Genomic DNA, 19,825 nt, shown 5'->3' on the forward strand with positions numbered 1-19,825 from the left:
TTCCCCACCTCTGATTCCCCATATCTTATTCCCCACCTATGTTTCCCCGCCTCTGATTCCCCGACTCTTATTCCCCGCCTCTGTTTCCCCATATCTGATTCCCGGCGTCTCATTCCCCAGCTCTGACTCCCCGCCTCTGATTCCCCATATCTGATTCCCCGCCACTGATTCCCCAACTCTGATACACCGCCTCTGATTCCCCAGCTCTGATTCCCCGCCTCTGATTCCCCGCATCTGATTCCCTGCCTCTGATTCCCCGCCTCTGATTCCCCATCTCTGATTCACCACCTCTGATCCCCCGCCTCTGATGCCCCATGTCTGATTCCCCGCCTCTGTTTCCCCGCCTCTGATTCCCCGCCTCTGCTTCCCCATATCTGATTCCCCACCTCTGATTCCCCAACTCTGATTCCCCGCCTGTGATTCGCCAGCTATGATTCACCGCCTCTGATTCCCCGCGTCTGATTCCCTGCCTGTGATTCCCTGCCTCTGATTCCCCACCTCTGATTCCCCATATCTGATTCCCCTCCTCTGATTCCCCAACTCTGATTCCCCACCTCTGATTCCCCAGCTCTGATTGCCTGCCTCTGATTCCCCGCGTCTGATTCCCTGCCTCTGATTCCCCACCTCTGATTCCCCATCTCTGATACACCACCTCTGATTCCCCACATATGATTCCGCATATCTGATTCCCCACCTCTGATTCCCCAACTCTGATTCCCCGCCTCTGATTCGCCAGCTATGATTCCCCGCCTCTGATTCCCCATGTCTGAATCCCTGACTCTGATTCCCCGCCTCTGATTCCCCGCCTCTGACTGCCCATCTCTGATTTCCGGCCTCTTATTCCCCACCTCTGATTCCCGGCCTCTGATTCCCGGCCTCTGATTCCCGGCCTCTCATTCCCGGCCTCTGATTCCCTGTCTCTGATTCCCCGCCTCTGATTCCCCGCTTCTGATTCCCTGCCTCTGATTCCCCATCTCTGATTCCGCACATCTGATTCCCTGCCTCTTATTCCCCACCTCTGATTCCCAGCCTCTGTTTCCCGGCCTCTGATTCCCTGCCTCTCATTCCCGGCCTCTCATTCCCGGCCTCTGATTCCCAGCCTCTGATTCCCCGCCTCTGATTCCCTGCCTCTGATTCCCCATCTCTGATTCGGCACATCTGATTCCCTGCCTCTGATTCCCCGACTCTGATTCCCCGGCTCTGATTCCCTGCCTCTCATTCCCAACCTCTGATTCCCCACCTCTGATTCCCCATATCTGATTCCCCGCCTCTGTTTCCCCGCCTCTGATTCCCCGCCTCTGTTTCCCAATATCTGATTCCCCGCCTCTGATTCCCCAACTCTGATTCCCCGCCTCTGATTCCCCAGCTCTGATTCCCCGCCTCTGATACCCTGTGTTTGATTCCCTGCCTCTAATTCCGTGCCTCTGATTCCCCATCTCTGATTCACCGCCTTTGATTCGCCACCTCTGATTCCCCATATCTGATTCCCCGCCTTTGTTTCCCCGCCTCTGATTCCCCGCCTCTGATTCCCGGACTCTGATTCCCCACCTCTGATTCCCGGCCTCATATTCCCTGCATCTGATTCCCGGCCTCTGATTCCCGGCCTCTGATTCCCCGCTTCTGATTCTGATTCACCGCCTCTGATTCCCCATCTCTGATTCCCCATATCTGATTCCCCGCCTCTGTTTCCCCGCCTCTGATTCCCCGCCTCTGTTTCCCCATATCTAATTCCCCGCCTCTGATTCCCCAACTCTGATTCCCCGCTCTGATTCCCCAGCTCTGAATCCCCGCCTCTGATTTCCCGCATCTGATTCCCTGCCTCTGAATCCCCACCTCTGATTCCCTGCCTCTGATTCCCAACCTCTGATTCCCCAGCTCTGAATCCCCGCCTCTGATTCCCCGCTCTGATTCCCCAGCTCTGAATCCCCGCCTCTGATTCCCGATATCTGATTCCCCGCCTCCGTTCCCCTGCCTCTGATTCCCCGACTCTGTTTCCCCATATCTGATTCCCCGCCTCTGATTCCCCGCCTCTGTTTCCCCATATCTGATTCCCCGCCTTTGATTCGCCACCTCTGATTCCCCATACGTGATTCCCTGCCTCTGTTTCCCTGCCTCTGATTCCCCGCCTCTGATTCCCCATATCTCATTCCCCGCCTCTGATTCCCCATATCTGATTCCCGGACTCTGATTCCCCACCTCTGATTCCCGGCCTCTTATTCCCGGCATCTAATTCCCGGCCTCTGATTCCCGGCCTCTGATTCCCCGCTTCTGATTCTGATTCCCTGCCTCTGATTCCCCATCTCTGATTCCGCACATCTGATTCCCTGCCTCTGATTCCCCACCTCTGATTCCCCATATCTGATTCCCTGCCTCTGTTTCCCCGCCTCTGATTCCCGCCTCTGTTTCCCCATATCTAATTCCCCGCCTCTGATTCCCCAACTCTGATTCCCCGCACTGATTCCCCAGCTCTGAATCCCCGCCTCAGATTCCCCGCATCTGATTCCCTGCCTCTGAATCCCCACCTCTGATTCCCTGCCTCTGATTCCCAACCTCTGATTCCCCTCCTCTGATTCCCCATATCTGATTCACAGCCTCCGTTTCCCCGCCTCTGATTCCCTGCCTCTGTTTCCCCATATCTGATTCCCCGCCTCTGATTCCCCAACTCTGATTCCCCGCCTCTGATTCCCCATCTCTGATTCCCCGTCTCTGATTCCCCGCATCTGATTCCCAGCCTCTGATTCCCCATGTCTTATTCCCCGCCTCTGATTCCCCACCTCTGATTCGCCATCTCTGATTCATCGCCTCTGATTCCCCAGCTCTGATTCCCCATATCTGATTCCCCACCTATGTTTCCCCGCCTCTGATGCCCCGCCTCTGATTCCATGCCTCCGATTCCCAACCTCTGATTCCCCACCTCTGATTCCCTATCTCTGATTCCCCATATCTGATTCCCTGCCTCTGATTCACCGCCTTTGATTCGCCACCTCTGATTCCCCATATCTGATTCACCGCCTCTGTTTCCCCGCCTCTGATTCCCCGCCTCTGATTCCCCATATCTGATTCCCTGCCTCTGATTCCCCGCCTCTGATTTCCCGCCTCTGATTCCCTGCCTCTGATTCCCAACCTCTGATTCCCCACCTCTGATTCTCCATATCTGATTCCCCGCCTCTGTTTCCCCGCCGCTGATTCCCCGCCTCTGTTTCCCCATATCTGATTCCGCGCCTCTGATTCCCCAACTCTGATTCCCCGCCTCTGATTCCCAGCCTCTGATTCACCATGTCTTATTCCCCGCCTCTGTTTCCCCGCCTCTGATGCCCCGCCTCTGATTCCATGCCTCTGATTCCCAACCTCTGAATCCCCACCTCTGATTCGCTACCTCTGATTCCCCATATCTGATTCCCTGCCTCTGATTCACCGCCTTTGATTCGCCATCTCTGATTCCCCATATCTGATTCCCCGCCTCTGTTTCCCCGTCTCTGATTCCCCGCCTCTGATTCCCCATATCTGATTCCCTGCCTCTGATTCCCCGGCTCTGATTCCCCGCCACTGATTCCCTGCCTCTGATTCCCAACATCTGATTCCCCACCTCTGATTCTCCATATCTGATTCCCCGCCTCTGTTTCCCCGCCTCTGATTCCCCGCCTCTGTTTCCCCATATCTGATTCCCCGCCTCTGATTCCCCAACTCTGATTCCCCGCCTCTGATTCCCCAGCTCTGATTCCCCGCCTCTGATTCCACGTGTTTGATTACCTGCCTCTGATTCCCGGCCTCTCATTCCCGGCCTCTGATTCCCTGTCTCTGATTCCCCACCTCTGATTCCGCGCTTCTGATTCCCTGCCTCTGATTCCCCATCTCTGATTCCGCACATCTGATTCCCTGCCTCTTATTCCCCACCTCTGATTCCCGGACTCTGTTTCCCGGCCTCTGATTCCCGGCCTCTGATTCCCAGCCTCTGATTCCCCGCCTCTGATTCCCTGCCTCTGATTCCCCATCTCTGATTCCGCACATCTGATTCCCTGCCTCTGATTCCCCGCCTCTGATTCCCTGCCTCTCATTCCCAACCTCTGATTCCCCACCTCTGATTCCCCATATCTGATTCCCCGCCTCTGTTTCCCCGCCTCTTATTCCCCGCCTCTGTTTCCCAATATCTGATTCCCCGCCTCTGATTCCCCACCTCTGATTCCTCGCCTCTGATTCCCCTGCTCTGATTCCCCGCCTCTGATTCCCTGTGTTTGATTCCCTGCCTCTAATTCCCCGCCTCTGATTCCCCACCTCTGATTCCCCATATCTGATTCCCCGCCTCTGTTTCCCCATATCTAATTCCCCGCCTCTGATTCCCCAACTCTGATTCCCCGCACTGATTCCCCAGCTCTGAATCCCCGCCTCAGATTCCCCGCATCTGATTCCCTGCATCTGAATCCCCACCTCTGATTCCCTGCCTCTGATTCCCAACCTCTGATTCCCCTCCTCTGATTCCCCATATCTGATTCCCCGCCTCCGTTTCCCTGCCTCAGATTCCCCGCCTCTGTTTCCCCATATCTGATTCCCCGCCTCTGATTCCCCAACTCTGATTCCCCGCCTCTGATTCCCCAGCTCTGATTCCCCACCTCTGATTCCCCGCGTCTGATTCCCAGCCTCTGATTCACCATGTCTTATTCCCCGCCTCTGTTTCCCCGCCTCTGATGCCCCGCCTCTGATTCCATGCCTCTGATTCCCAACCTCTGAATCCCCACCTCTGATTCGCTACCTCTGATTCCCCATATCTGATTCCCTGCCTCTGATTTACCGCCTTTGATTCGCCACCTCTGATTCCCCATATCTGATTCCCCGCCTCTGTTTCCCCGCCTCTGATTCCCCGCCTCTGATTCCCCATATCTGATTCCCTGCCTCTGATTCCCCGGCTCTGATTCCCCGCCACTGATTCCCTGACTCTGATTCCCAACCTCTGATTCCCCACCTCTGATTCTCCATATCTGATTCCCCGCCTCTGATTCCCCGCCTCTGATTCCCCGCCTCTGTTTCCCCATATCTGATTCCCCGCCTCTGATTCCCCAACTCTGATTCCCCGCCTCTGATTCCCCAGCTCTGATTCCCCGCCTCTGATTCCACGTGTTTGATTACCTGCCTCTGATTCCCGGCCTCTGATTCCCGGCCTCTGATTTCCCGCATCTGATTCTGATTCCCTGCCTCTTATTCCCCATCTCTGATTCCACACATCTGATTCCCTGCCTCTGATTCCCCACCTCTGATTCCCCATATCTGATTCCCCGCGTCTGTTTCCCCGCCTCTGATTCCCCGCCTCTGTTTCCCCATATCTAATTCCCCGCCTCTGATTCCCCAACTCTGATTCCCCGCTCTGATTCCCCAGCTCTGAATCCCCGCCTCTGATTCCCCGCATCTGATTCCCTTCCTCTGATTCCCCGCCTCTGATTCCCCGCCTCTGATTCCCCATCTCTGATTCCCGGCCTCTTATTCCCCAACTCTGATTCCCCGCTCTGATTCCCCAGCTCTGAATCCCCGCCTCTGATTCCCCGTGTCTGAATCCCTGCCTCTGATTCCCCGCCTCTGATTCCCCGCCTCTGATTCCCCATCTCTGATTCCCGGCCTCTTATTCCCCACCTCTGATTCCCGGCCTCTGATTCCCGGCCTCTGATTCCCGGCCTCTGATTCCCGGCCTCTGATTCCCTGTCTCTGATTCCCCACCTCTGATTCCGCGCTTCTGATTCCCTGCCTCTGATTCCCCATCTCTGATTCCGCACATCTGATTCCCTGCCTCTTATTCCCCACCTCTGATTCCCGGACTCTGTTTCCCGGCCTCTGATTCCCGGCCTCTGATTCCCAGCCTCTGATTCCCCGCCTCTGATTCCCTGCCTCTGATTCCCCATCTCTGATTCCGCACATCTGATTCCCTGCCTCTGATTCCCCGCCTCTGATTCCTTGCCTCTGATTCCCTGCCTCTCATTCCCAACCTCTGATTCCCCACCTCTGATTCCCCATATCTGATTCCCCGCCTCTGTTTCCCCGCCTCTGATTCCCCGCCTCTGTTTCCCAATATCTGATTCCTTGCCTCTGATTCCCCACCTCTGATTCCCCGCCTCTGATTCCCCTGCTCTGATTCCCCGCCTCTGATTCCCTGTGTTTGATTCCCTGCCTCTAATTCCCCGCCTCTGATTCCCCACCTCTGATTCCCCATATCTGATTCCCCGCCTCTGTTTCCCCATATCTAATTCCCCGCCTCTGATTCCCCAACTCTGATTCCCCGCACTGATTCCCCAGCTCTGAATCCCCGCCTCAGATTCCCCGCATCTGATTCCCTGCATCTGAATCCCCACCTCTGATTCCCTGCCTCTGATTCCCAACCTCTGATTCCCCTCCTCTGATTCCCCATATCTGATTCCCCGCCTCCGTTTCCCTGCCTCTGATTCCCCGCCTCTGTTTCCCCATATCTGATTCCCCGCCTCTGATTCCCCAACTCTGATTCCCCGCCTCTGATTCCCCATATCTGATTCCCCGCCTCTGTTTCCCCGTCTCTGATTCCCCGCCTCTGATTCCCCATATCTGATTCCCTGCCTCTGATTCCCCGCCTCTGATTCCCCGCCTCTGATTCCCGGACTCTGATTCCCCACCTCTGATTCCCGGCCTCCTATTCCCTGCATCTGATTCCCGGCCTCTGATTCCCAGCCTCTGATTCCCCGCTTCTGATTCTGATTCACCGCCTCTGATTCCCCATCTCTGATTCCACACATCTGATTCCCTGCCTCTGATTCCCCACCTCTGATTCCCCATATCTGATTCCCCGCCTCTGTTTCCCCGCCTCTGATTCCCCAACTCTGATTCCCCGCTCTGATTCCCCAGCTCTGAACCCCCGCCTCTGATTCCCCGCATCTGATTCCCTGCCTCTGAATCCCCACCTCTGATTCCCTGCCTCTGATTCCCAACCTCTGATTCCCCTCCTCTGTTTCCCCATATCTAATTCCCCGCCTCTGATTCCCCAACTCTGATTCCCCGCTCTGATTCCCCAGCTCTGAATCCCAGCCTCTGATTCCCCGCATCTGATTCCCTGCCTCTGAATCCCCACCTCTGATTCCCTGCCTCTGATTCCCAACCTCTGATTCCCCTCCTCTGATTCCCCATATCTGATTCCTCGCCTCCGTTTCCCTGCCTCTGATTCCCCGCCTCTGTTTACCCATATCTGATTCCCCGCCTCTGATTCCCCAACTCTGATACCCCGCCTCTGATTCCCCAGCTCTGATTCCCCGCCTCTGAATCCCCGCGTCTGATTCCCTGCCTCTGATTCCCCACCTCTGATTCCCCACCTCTGATTCACCACCTCTGATCCCCCGCTTCTGATTCCCCATGTCTGATTCCCCGCCTCTGATTCCCTGCCTCTGATTCCCCATCTCTGATTCCGCACATCTGATTCCCTGCCTCTGATTCCCCGCCTCTGATTCCCCAGCTCTGATTCACCGCCTCTGATTCCCCGTGTTTGATTCCCTGCCTCTGATTCCCCGCCTCTGATTCCCCATCTCTGATTCACCGCCTTTGATTCGCCACCTCAGATTCCCCATATCTGATTCCTCGCCTCTGTTTCCCCGCCTCTGATTCCCCGCCTCTGATTCCCCATATCTGATTCACCGCTTTTGATTCGCCACCTCTGATTCCCCATATCTGATTCCTCGCCTCTTTTTCCCCGCCTCCGATTCCCCGCCTCTGATTCCCCATATCTCATTCCCCGCCTCTGATTCCCCATCTCTGATTCCCGGACTCTGATTCCCCAACTCTGATTCCCGGCCTCTGATTCCCGGCCTCTGATTCCCCGCATCTGATTCTGATTCCCTGCCTCTCATTCCCCATCTCTGATTCCACACATCTGATTCCCGGCCTCTGATTCCCGACCTCTCATTCCCGGCCTCTGATTCCCGGCCTCTGATTCCCCGCCTCTGATTCCCCGACTCTGATTCCCTGCCTCTGATTCCCCATCTCTGATTCTGCACATCTGATTCCCTGCCTCTTATTCCCCACCTCTGATTCCCGGCCTCTGATTCCCGGCCTCTGATTCCCGGCCTCTCATTCCCGGCCTCTCATTCCCGGCCTCTGATTCCCGGCCTCTGATTCCCCGCCTCTGATTCCCCGCCTCTGTTTCCCTGCCTCTGATTCCCCATCTCTGATTCTGCACATCTGATTCCCTGCCTCTGATTCCCTGCCTCTGATTCCCTGCCTCTGATTCCCTGACTCTGATTCCCAACCTCTGATTCCCCACCTCTGATTCCCCATATCTGATTCCCCGTCTCTGTTTCCCCGCCTCTGATTTCCCGCCTCTGTTTCCCCATATCTGATTCCCCGCCTCTGATTCCCCAACTTTGATTCCCCACCTCTGATCCCCAGCTCTGATTCCCCGCCTCTGATTCCCCGTGTTTGATTCCCTGCCTCTGATTCCCTGCCTCTGATTCCCAACCTCTGATTCCCCACCTCTGATTCCCCATATCTGATTCCCCGCCTCTGTTTCCCCGCCTCTGATTCCCCGCCTCTGTTTCCCCATATCTGATTCCCCGCCTTTGATTCGCCACCTCTGATTCCCCATATGTGATTCCCCGCCTCTGATTCCCCATATCTGATTCCCGGACTCTGATTCCCCACCTCTGATTCCCGGCCTCTTATTCCCGGCATCTGATTCCCGGCCTCTGATTCCCGGCCTCTGATTCCCCGCTTCTGATTCTGATTCCCTGCCTCTGATTCCCCATCTCTGATTCCGCACATCTGATTCCCTGCCTCTGATTCCCCACTTCTGATTCCCCATATCTGATTCCCCGCCTCTGTTTCCCCGCCTCTGATTCCCCGCCTCTGTTTCCCCATATCTAATTCCCCGCCTCTGATTCCCCAACTCTGATTCCCCGCACTGATTCCCCAGCTCTGAATCCCCGCCTCAGATTCCCCGCATCTGATTCCCTGCCTCTGAATCCCCACCTCTGATTCCCTGCCTCTGATTCCCAACCTCTGATTCCCCTCCTCTGATTCCCCATATCTGATTCCCCGCCTCCGTTTCCCTGCCTCTGATTCCCCGCCTCTGTTTCCCCATATCTGATTCCCCGCCTCTGATTCCCCAACTCTGATTCCCCGCCTCTGATTCCCCAGCTCTGATTCCCCGCCTCTGATTCCCCGCGTCTGATTCCCAGCCTCTGATTCCCCAAGTCTTATTCCCCGCCTCTGATTCGCCATCTCTGATTCATCGCCTCTGATTCCCCACCTCTGATTCCCCATATCTGATTCCCCACCTATGTTTCCCCGCCTCTGATGCCCCGCCTCTGATTCCATGCCTCTGATTCCCAACCTCTGATTCCCCACCTCTGATTCCCCATATCTGATTCCCCGCCTCTGTTTCCCCGCCTCTGATTCCCTGCCTCTGTTTCCTCATATCTGATTCCCCGCCTCTGATTCCCCAACACTGATTCCCCGCCTCTGATTCCCCAGGTCTGATTCACCACCTCTGATTCCCCGCGTCTGATTCCCCACCTCTGATTCCCCATCTCTGATTCCCTATCTCTGATTCCCCAATTCTGATTCCCCGCCTTTGATTCCCTGCCACTGATTCCCAACCTCTGATTCCCCACCTCTGATTCCCCATATCTGATTCCCCGCCTCTGTTTCCCCGCCTCTTATTCCCCGCCTCCGTTTCCCCATATCTGATTCCCGGCCTCTCATTCCCCAGCTCTGATTCCCCGCCTCTGATTCCCCATATCTGATTCCCCGCCGCTGATTCCCCAACTCTGATAGCCCGCCTCTGATTCCCCAGCTCTGATTCCCCGCCTCTGATTCCCCGCGTCTGAACCCCTGCCTCTGATTCCCCGCCTCTGATTCCCCATCTCTGATTCACCACCTCTGATCCCCCGCCTCTGATTGCCCATGTCTGATTCACCGCCTCTGTTTCCCCACCTCTGATTCCCCGCCTCTGATTCCCCATATCTGATTCCCCGCCTCTGATTCCCCAACTCTGATTCCCCGCCTGTGATTCGCCAGCTATGATTCCCCGCATCTGATTCCCCACGTCTGATTCCCTGCCTGTGATTCCCTGCCTCTTATTCCCCACCTCTGATTCCCCGCATCTGATTCCCTGCCTCTGAATCCCCACCTCTGATTCCCTGCCTCTGATTCCCAACCTCTGATTCCCCTCCTCTGATTCCCCATATCTGATTCCCCACCTCCATTTCCCTGCCTCTGATTCCCCGCCTCTGTTACCCAATATCTGATTCCCCGACTCTGATTCCCCAACTCTGATTCTGCACATCTGATTCCCTGCCTCTTATTCCCCACCTCTAATTCCCGGCCTCTGATTCCCGGCCTCTGATTCCCCACCTCTGATTCCCCATATCTGATTCCCGGACTCTGATTCCCCACCTCTGATTCCCGGCCTCTTATTCCCGGCATCGGATTCCCGGCCTCTGATTCCCGGCCTCTGATTCCCCGCTTCTGATTCTGATTCCCTGCCTCTGATTCCCCATCTCTGATTCCGCACATCTGATTCCCTGCCTCTGATTCCGCACTTCTGATTCCCCATATCTGATTCCCCGCCTCTGTTTCCCCGCCTCTGATTCCCCGCCTCTGTTTCCCCATATCTAATTACCCGCCTCTGATTTCCCAACTCTGATTCCCCGCACTGATTCCCCAGCTCTGAATCCCCGCCTCAGATTCCCCGCATCTGATTCCCTGCCTCTGAATCCACACCTCTGATTCCCTGCATCTGATTACCAAACTCTGATTCGCCTCCTCTGATTCCCCGCCTCTGATTCCCCATCTCTGATTCCCCGCCTCTGATTCCCCGTGTCTGATTCCCTGCCTCTGATTCCCCGCCTCTGATTCCCCGCCTCTGATTCCCCGCCTCTGATTCCCCATATCTCATTCCCCGCCTCTGATTCCCCGCATCTGATTCCCTGCCTCTGAATCCCCACCTCTGATTCCCTGCCTCTGATTCCCAAACTCTGATTCCCCTCCTCTGATTCCCCATATCTGATTCCCCGCCTCCGTTTCCCTGCCTCTGATTGCCCGCCTCTGTTTCCCCATATCTGATTCCCCGCCTCTGATTCCCCAACTCTGATTCCCCGCCTCTGATTCCCCAGCTCTGATTCCCCGCCTCTGATTCACCGCGTCTGATTCCCAGCCTCTGATTCCCCATGTCTGATTTCTTGCCTCTGATTCCCCGCCTCTGATTCGCCATCTCTGATACATCACCTCTGATTCCCCACCTCTGATTCCCCATATCTTACTCCCCACCTATGTTTCCCCGCCTCTGATTCCCCGCCTCTGATCCCCCATCTCTGATTCTCGGACTCTGATTCCCCACCTCTGATTCCCTATCTCTGATTCCGCACATCCGATTCCCTGCCTCTGATTCCCCGCCTCTGATGCCCCGCCGATGATTCCATGCCTCTGATTCCCAACCTCTGATTCCACACCTCTGATTCCCCATATCTGATATCTGATTCCCCGCCTCTGTTTCCCCGCCTCTGATTCCCTGCCTCTGTTTCCTCATATCTGATTCCCCGCCTCTGATTCCCCAACACTGATTCCCCGCCTCTGATTCCCCAGCTCTGATTCACCACCTCTGATTCCCCGCGTCGGATTCCCCGCCTCTGATTCCCGGCCTCTTATTCCCCACCTCTGATTCCCGGCCTCTGATTCCCGGCCTCTGATTCCCGACCTCTCATTCCCGGCCTCTGATTCCCGGCCTCTGATTCCCCGCCTCTGATTCCCCGACTCTGATTCCCTGCCTCTGATTCCCCATCTCTGATTCTGCACATCTGATTCCCCGCCTCTTATTCCCCACCACTGATTCCCGGCCTCTTATTCCCTGCCTCTGATTCCCCGCCACTGATTCCCCAACTCTGAATCCCCGCCTGTGATTCGCCAGCTATGATTCCCCGCATCTGATTCCCCACGTCTGATTCCCTGCCTGTGATTCCCTGCCTCTTTATCCCCACCTCTGATTCCCCGCATCTGATTCCCTGACTCTGAATCCCCACCTCTGATTCCCTGCCTCTGATTCCCAACCTCTGATTCCCCTCCTCTGATTCCCCATATCTGATTCCCCACCTCCATTTCCCTGCCTCTGATTCCCCGCCTCTGTTACCCAATATCTGATTCCCCGACTCTGATTCCCCAACTCTGATTCTGCACATCTGATTCCCTGCCTCTTATTCCCCACCTCTAATTCCCGGCCTCTGATTCCCGGCCTCTGATTCCCCACCTCTGATTCCCCATATCTGATTCCCCGCCTCTGTTTCCCCGCCTCTGATTCCCCGCCTCTGTTTCCCCATATCTGATTCCCCGCCTTTGATTCGCCACCTCTGATTCCCCATATGTGATTCCCCGCCTCTGTTTCCCCGCCTCTGATTCCCCATATCTCATTCCCCGCCTCTGATTCCCCATATCTGATTCCCGGACTCTGATTCCCCACCTCTGATTCCCGGCCTCTTATTCACGGCATCTGATTCCCGGCCTCTGATTCCCGGCCTCTGATTCCCCGCTTCTGATTCTGATTCCCTGCCTCTGATTCCCCATCTCTGATTCCGCACATCTGATTCCCTGCCTCTGATTCCCCACTTCTGATTCCCCATATCTGATTCCCCGCCTCTGTTTCCCCGCCTCTGATTCCCCGCCTCTGTTTCCCCATATCTAATTCCCCGCCTCTGATTCCCCAACTCTGATTCCCCGCACTGATTCCCCAGCTCTGAATCCCCGCCTCAGATTCCCCGCATCTGATTTCCTGCCTCTGAATCCCCACCTCTGATTCCCTGCCTCTGATTCCCAACCTCTGATTCCCCTCCTCTGATTCCCCATATCTGATTCCCCGCCTCCGTTTCCCTGCCTCTGATTCCCCGCCTCTGTTTCCCCATATCTGATTCCCCGCCTCTGATTCCCCAACTCTGATTCCCCGCCTCTGATTCCCCAGCTCTGATTCCCCGCCTCTGATTCCCCGCGTCTGATTCCCAGCCTCTGATTCCCCAAGCCTTATTCCCCGCCTCTGATTCGCCATCTCTGATTCATCGCCTCTGATTCCCAACCTCTGATTCCCCATATCTGATTCCCCACCTATGTTTCCCCGCCTCTGATGCCCCGCCTCTGATTCCATGCCTCTTATTCCCAACCTCTGATTCCCCACCTCTGATTCCCCATATCTGATTCCCCGCCTCTGTTTCCCCGCCTCTGATTCCCTGCCTCTGTTTCCTCATATCTGATTCCCCGCCTCTGATTCCCCAACACTGATTCCCCGCCTCTGATTCCCCAGGTCTGATTCACCACCTCTGATTCCCCGCGTCTGATTCCCCGCCTCTGATTCCCCATCTCTGATTCCCTATCTCTGATTCCCCAATTCTGATTCCCCGCCTTTGATTCCCTGCCACTGATTCCCAACCTCTGATTCCCCACCTCTGATTCCCCATATCTGATTCCCCACCTCTGTTTCCCCGCCTCTTATTCCCCGCCTCTGTTTCCCCATATCTGATTCCCGGCCTCTCATTCCCCAGCTCTGATTCCCCGCCTCTGATTCCCCATATCTGATTCCCCGCCGCTGATTCCCCAACTCTGATAGCCCGCCTCTGATTCCCCAGCTCTGATTCCCCGTCTCTGATTCCCCGCGTCTGAATCCCTGCCTCTGATTCCCCGCCTCTGATTCCCCATCTCTGATTCACCACCTCTGATCCCCCGCCTCTGATTCCCCATGTCTGATTCACCGTCTCTGTTTCCCCACCTCTGATTCCCCTCCTCTGATTCCCCATATCTGATTCCCCGCCTCTGATTCCCCAACTCTGATTCCCCGCCTGTGATTCGCCAGCTATGATTCCCCGCATCTGATTCCCCACGTCTGATTCCCTGCCTGTGATTCCCTGCCTCTTATTCCCCACCTCTGATTCCCCGCATCTGATTCCCTGCCTCTGAATCCCCACCTCGGATTCCCTGCCTCTGATTCCCAACCTCTGATTCCCCTCCTCTGATTCCCCATATCTGATTCCCCACCTCCATTTCCCTGCCTCTGATTCCCCGCTTCTGTTACCCAATATCTGATTCCCCGACTCTGATTCCCCAACTCTGATTCTGCACATCTGATTCCCTGCCTCTTATTCCCCACCTCTAATTCCCGGCCTCTGATTCCCGGCCTCTGATTCCCCACCTCTGATTCCCCATATCTGATTCCCGGACTCTGATTCCCCACCTCTGATTCCCGGCCTCTTATTCCCGGCATCTGATTCCCGGCCTCTGATTCCCGGCCTCTGATTCCCCGCTTCTGATTCTGATTCCCTGCCTCTGATTCCCCATCTCTGATTCCGCACATCTGATTCCCTGCCTCTGATTCCGCACTTCTGATTCCCCATATCTGATTCCCCGCCTCTGTTTCCCCGCCTCTGATTCCCCGCCTCTGTTTCCCCATATCTAATTCCCCGCCTCTGATTCCCCAACTCTGATTCCCCGCACTGATTCCCCAGCTCTGAATCCCCGCCTCAGATTCCCCGCATCTGATTCCCTGCCTCTGAATCCCCACCTCTGATTCCCTGCCTCTGATTCCCAAACTCTGATTCCCCTCCTCTGATTCCCCGCCTCTGATTCCCCATCTCTGATTCCCCGCCTCTGATTCCCCGTGTCTGATTCCCTGCCTCTGATTCCCCGCCTCTGATTCCCCGCCTCTGATTCCCCGCCTCTGATTCCCCATATCTCATTCCCCGCCTCTGATTCCCCGCATCTGATTCCCTGCCTCTGAATCCCCACCTCTGATTCCCTGCCTCTGATTCCCAAACTCTGATTCCCCTCCTCTGATTCCCCATATCTGATTCCCCGCCTCCGTTTCCCTGCCTCTGATTGCCCGCCTCTGTTTCCCCATATCTGATTCCCCGCCTCTGATTCCCCAACTCTGATTCCCCGCCTCTGATTCCCCAGTTCTGATTCCCCGCCTCTGATTCACCGCGTCTGATTCCCAGCCTCTGATTCCCCATGTCTGATTTCTTGCCTCTGATTCCCCGCCTCTGATTCTCCATCTCTGATTCATCACCTCTGATTCCCCACCTCTGATTCCCCATATCTTATTCCCCACCTATGTTTCCCCGCCTCTGATTCCCCGCCTCTGATTCCCCATCTCTGATTCGCGGACTCTGATTCCCCACCTCTGATTCCCTATCTCTGATTCCGCACATCCGATTCCCTGCCTCTGATTCCCCGCCTCTGATGCCCCGCCGATGATTCCATGCCTCTGATTCCCAACCTCTGATTCCACACCTCTGATTCCCCATATCTGATATCTGATTCCCCGCCTCTGTTTCCCCGCCTCTGATTCCCTGCCTCTGTTTCCTCATATCTGATTCCCCGCCTCTGATTCCCCAACACTGATTCCCCGCCTCTGATTCCCCAGCTCTGATTCACCACCTCTGATTCCCCGCGTCTGATTCCCCGCCTCTGATTCCCGGCCTCTTATTCCCCACCTCTGATTCCCGGCCTCTGATTCCCGGCCTCTGATTCCCGACCTCTCATTCCCGGCCTCTGATTCCCGGCCTCTGATTCCCCGCCTCTGATTCCCCGACTCTGATTCCCTGCCTCTGATTCCCCATCTCTGATTCTGCACATCTGATTCCCTGCCTCTTATTCCCCACCTCTGATTCCCGGCCTCTGATTCCCGGCCTCTCATTCCCGGCCTCTCATTCCCGGCCTCTCATTCCCGGCCTCTGATTCCCGGCCTCTGATTCCCCGCCTCTGATTCCCCGCCTCTGTTTCCCTGCCTCTGATTCCCCATCTCTGATTCCGCACATCTGATTCCCTGCCTCTGATTCCCTGCCTCTGATTCCCTGCCTCTGATTCCCTGCCTCTGATTCCCAACCTCTGATTCCCCACCTCTGATTCCCCATATCTGATTCCCCGCCTCTGTTTCCCCGCCTCTGATTTCCCGCCTCTGTTTCCCCATATCTGATTCCCCGCCTCTGATTCCCCAACTTTGATTCCCCACCTCTGATCCCCAGCTCTGATTCCCCGCCTCTGATTCCCCGTGTTTGATTCCCTGCCTCTGATTCCCTGCCTCTGATTCCCAACCTCTGATTCCCCACCTCTGATTCCCCATATCTGATTCCCCGCCTCTGTTTCCCCGCCTCTGATTCCCCGCCTCTGTTTCCCCATATCTGATTCCCCGCCTTTGATTCGCCACCTCTGATTCCCCATATGTGATTCCCCGCCTCTGTTTCCCTGCCTCTGATTCCCCATATCTCATTCCCCGCCTCTGATTCCCCATATCTGATTCCCGGACTCTCATTCCCCACCTCTGATTCCCGGCCTCTTATTCCCGGCATCTGATTCCCGGCCTCTGATTCCCGGCCTCTGATTCCCCGCTTCTGATTCTGATTCCCTGCCTCTGATTCCCCATCTCTGATTCCGCACATCTGATTCCCTGCCTCTGATTCCCCACTTCTGATTCCCCATATCTGATTCCCCGCCTCTGATTCCCCAACTCTGATTCCCCGCCTGTGATTCGCCAGCTATGATTCCCCGCATCTGATTCCCCACGTCTGATTCCCTGCCTGTGATTCCCTGCCTCTTATTCCCCACCTCTGATTCCCCGCATCTGATTCCCTGCCTCTGAATCCCCACCTCTGATTCCCTGCCTCTGATTCCCAACCTCTGATTCCCCTCCTCTGATTCCCCATATCTGATTCCCCACCTCCATTTCCCTGCCTCTGATTCCCCGCCTCTGTTACCCAATATCTGATTCCCCGACTCTGATTCCCCAACTCTGATTCTGCACATCTGATTCCCTGCCTCTTATTCCCCACCTCTAATTCCCGGCCTCTGATTCCCGGCCTCTGATTCCCCACCTCTGATTCCCCATATCTGATTCCCGGACTCTGATTCCCCACCTCTGATTCCCGGCCTCTTATTCCCGGCATCTGATTCCCGGCCTCTGATTCCCGGCCTCTGATTCCCCGCTTCTGATTCTGATTCCCTGCCTCTGATTCCCCATCTCTGATTCCGCACATCTGATTCCCTGCCTCTGATTCCGCACTTCTGATTCCCCATATCTGATTCCCCGCCTCTGTTTCCCCGCCTCTGATTCCCCGCCTCTGTTTCCCCATATCTAATTCCCCGCCTCTGATTCCCCAACTCTGATTCCCCGCACTGATTCCCCAGCTCTGAATCCCCGCCTCAGATTCCCCGCATCTGATTCCCTGCCTCTGAATCCCCACCTCTGATTCCCTGCCTCTGATTCCCAAACTCTGATTCCCCTCCTCTGATTCCCCGCCTCTGATTCCCCATCTCTGATTCCCCGCCTCTGATTCCCCGTGTCTGATTCCCTGCCTCTGATTCCCCGCCTCTGATTCCCCGCCTCTGATTCCCCGCCTCTGATTCCCCATATCTCATTCCCCGCATCTGATTCCCCGCATCTGATTCCCTGCCTCTGAATCCCCACCTCTGATTCCCTGCCTCTGATTCCCAAACTCTGATTCCCCTCCTCTGATTCCCCATATCTGATTCCCCGCCTCCGTTTCCCTGCCTCTGATTGCCCGCCTCTGTTTCCCCATATCTGATTCCCCGCCTCTGATTCCCCAACTCTGATTCCCCGCCTCTGATTCCCCAGCTCTGATTCCCCGCCTCTGATTCACCGCGTCTGATTCCCAGCCTCTGATTCCCCATGTCTGATTTCTTGCCTCTGATTCCCCGCCTCTGATTCGCCATCTCTGATACATCACCTCTGATTCCCCACCTCTGATTCCCCATATCTTACTCCCCACCTATGTTTCCCCGCCTCTGATTCCCCGCCTCTGATTCCCCATCTCTGATTCTCGGACTCTGATTCCCCACCTCTGATTCCCTATCTCTGATTCCGCACATCCGATTCCCTGCCTCTGATTCCCCGCCTCTGATGCCCCGCCGATGATTCCATGCCTCTGATTCCCAACCTCTGATTCCACACCTCTGATTCCCCATATCTGATATCTGATACCCCGCCTCTGTTTCCCCGCCTCTGATTCCCTGCCTCTGTTTCCTCATATCTGATTCCCCGCCTCTGATTCCCCAACACTGATTCCCCGCCTCTGATTCCCCAGCTCTGATTCACCACCTCTGATTCCCCGCGTCTGATTCCCCGCCTCTGATTCCCGGCCTCTTATTCCCCACCTCTGATTCCCGGCCTCTGATTCCCGGCCTCTGATTCCCGACCTCTCATTCCCGGCCTCTGATTCCCGGCCTCTGATTCCCCGCCTCTGATTCCCCGACTCTGATTCCCTGCCTCTGATTCCCCAGCTCTGATTCTGCACATCTGATTCCCTGCCTCTTATTCCCCACCACTGATTCCCGGCCTCTTATTCCCTGCCTCTGATTCCCCGCCACTGATTCCCCAACTCTGAATCCCCGCCTGTGATTCGCCAGCTATGATTCCCCGCATCTGATTCCCCACGTCTGATTCCCTGCCTGTGATTCCCTGCCTCTTAATCCCCACCTCTGATTCCCCGCATCTGATTCCCTGCCTCTGAATCCCCACCTCTGATTCCCTGCCTCTGATTCCCAACCTCTGATTCCCCTCCTCTGATTCCCCATATCTGATTCCCCACCTCCATTTCCCTGCCTCTGATTCCCCGCCTCTGTTACCCAATATCTGATTCCCCGACTCTGATTCCCCAACTCTGATTCTGCACATCTGATTCCCTGCCTCTTATTCCCCACCTCTAATTCCCGGCCTCTGATTCCCGGCCTCTGATTCCCCACCTCTGATTCCCCATATCTGATTCCCCGCCTCTGTTTCCCCGCCTCTGATTCCCCGCCTCTGTTTCCCCATATCTGATTCCCCGCCTTTGATTCGCCACCTCTGATTCCCCATATGTGATTCCCCGCCTCTGTTTCCCCGCCTCTGATTCCCCATATCTCATTCCCCGCCTCTGATTCCCCATATCTGATTCCCGGACTCTGATTCCCCACCTCTGATTCCCGGCCTCTTATTCCCGGCATCTGATTCCCGGCCTCTGATTCCCGGCCTCTGATTCCCCGCTTCTGATTCTGATTCCCTGCCTCTGATTCCCCATCTCTGATTCCGCACATCTGATTCCCTGCCTCTGATTCCCCACTTCTGATTCCCCATATCTGATTCCCCGCCTCTGTTTCCCCGCCTCTGATTCCCCGCCTCTGTTTCCCCATATCTAATTCCCCGCCTCTGATTCCCCAACTCTGATTCCCCGCACTGATTCCCCAGCTCTGAATCCCCGCCTCAGATTCCCCGCATCTGATTTCCTGCCTCTGAATCCCCACCTCTGATTCCCTGCCTCTGATTCCCAACCTCTGATTCCCCTCCTCTGATTCCCCATATCTGATTCCCCGCCTCCGTTTCCCTGCCTCTGATTCCCCGCCTCTGTTTCCCCATATCTGATTCCCCACCTCTGATTCCCCAACTCTGATTCCCCGCCTCTGATTCCCCAGCTCTGATTCCCCGCCTCTGATTCCCCGCGTCTGATTCCCAGCCTCTGATTCCCCAAGTCTTATTCCCCGCCTCTGATTCGCCATCTCTGATTCATCTCCTCTGATTCCCAACCTCTGATTCCCCATATCTGATTCCCCACCTATGTTTCCCCGCCTCTGATGCCCCGCCTCTGATTCCATGCCTCTTATTCCCAACCTCTGATTCCCCACCTCTGATTCCCCATATCTGATTCCCCGCCTCTGTTTCCCCGCCTCTGATTCCCTGCCTCTGTTTCCTCATATCTGATTCCCCGCCTCTGATTCCCCAACACTGATTCCCCGCCTCTGATTCCCCAGGTCTGATTCACCACCTCTGATTCCCCGCGTCTGATTCCCCGCCTCTGATTCGCCATCT

Source organism: Narcine bancroftii, chromosome 1 (genome assembly GCF_036971445.1).
Source record: "Narcine bancroftii isolate sNarBan1 chromosome 1, sNarBan1.hap1, whole genome shotgun sequence".
NCBI lineage: Eukaryota > Metazoa > Chordata > Chondrichthyes > Torpediniformes > Narcinidae > Narcine > Narcine bancroftii.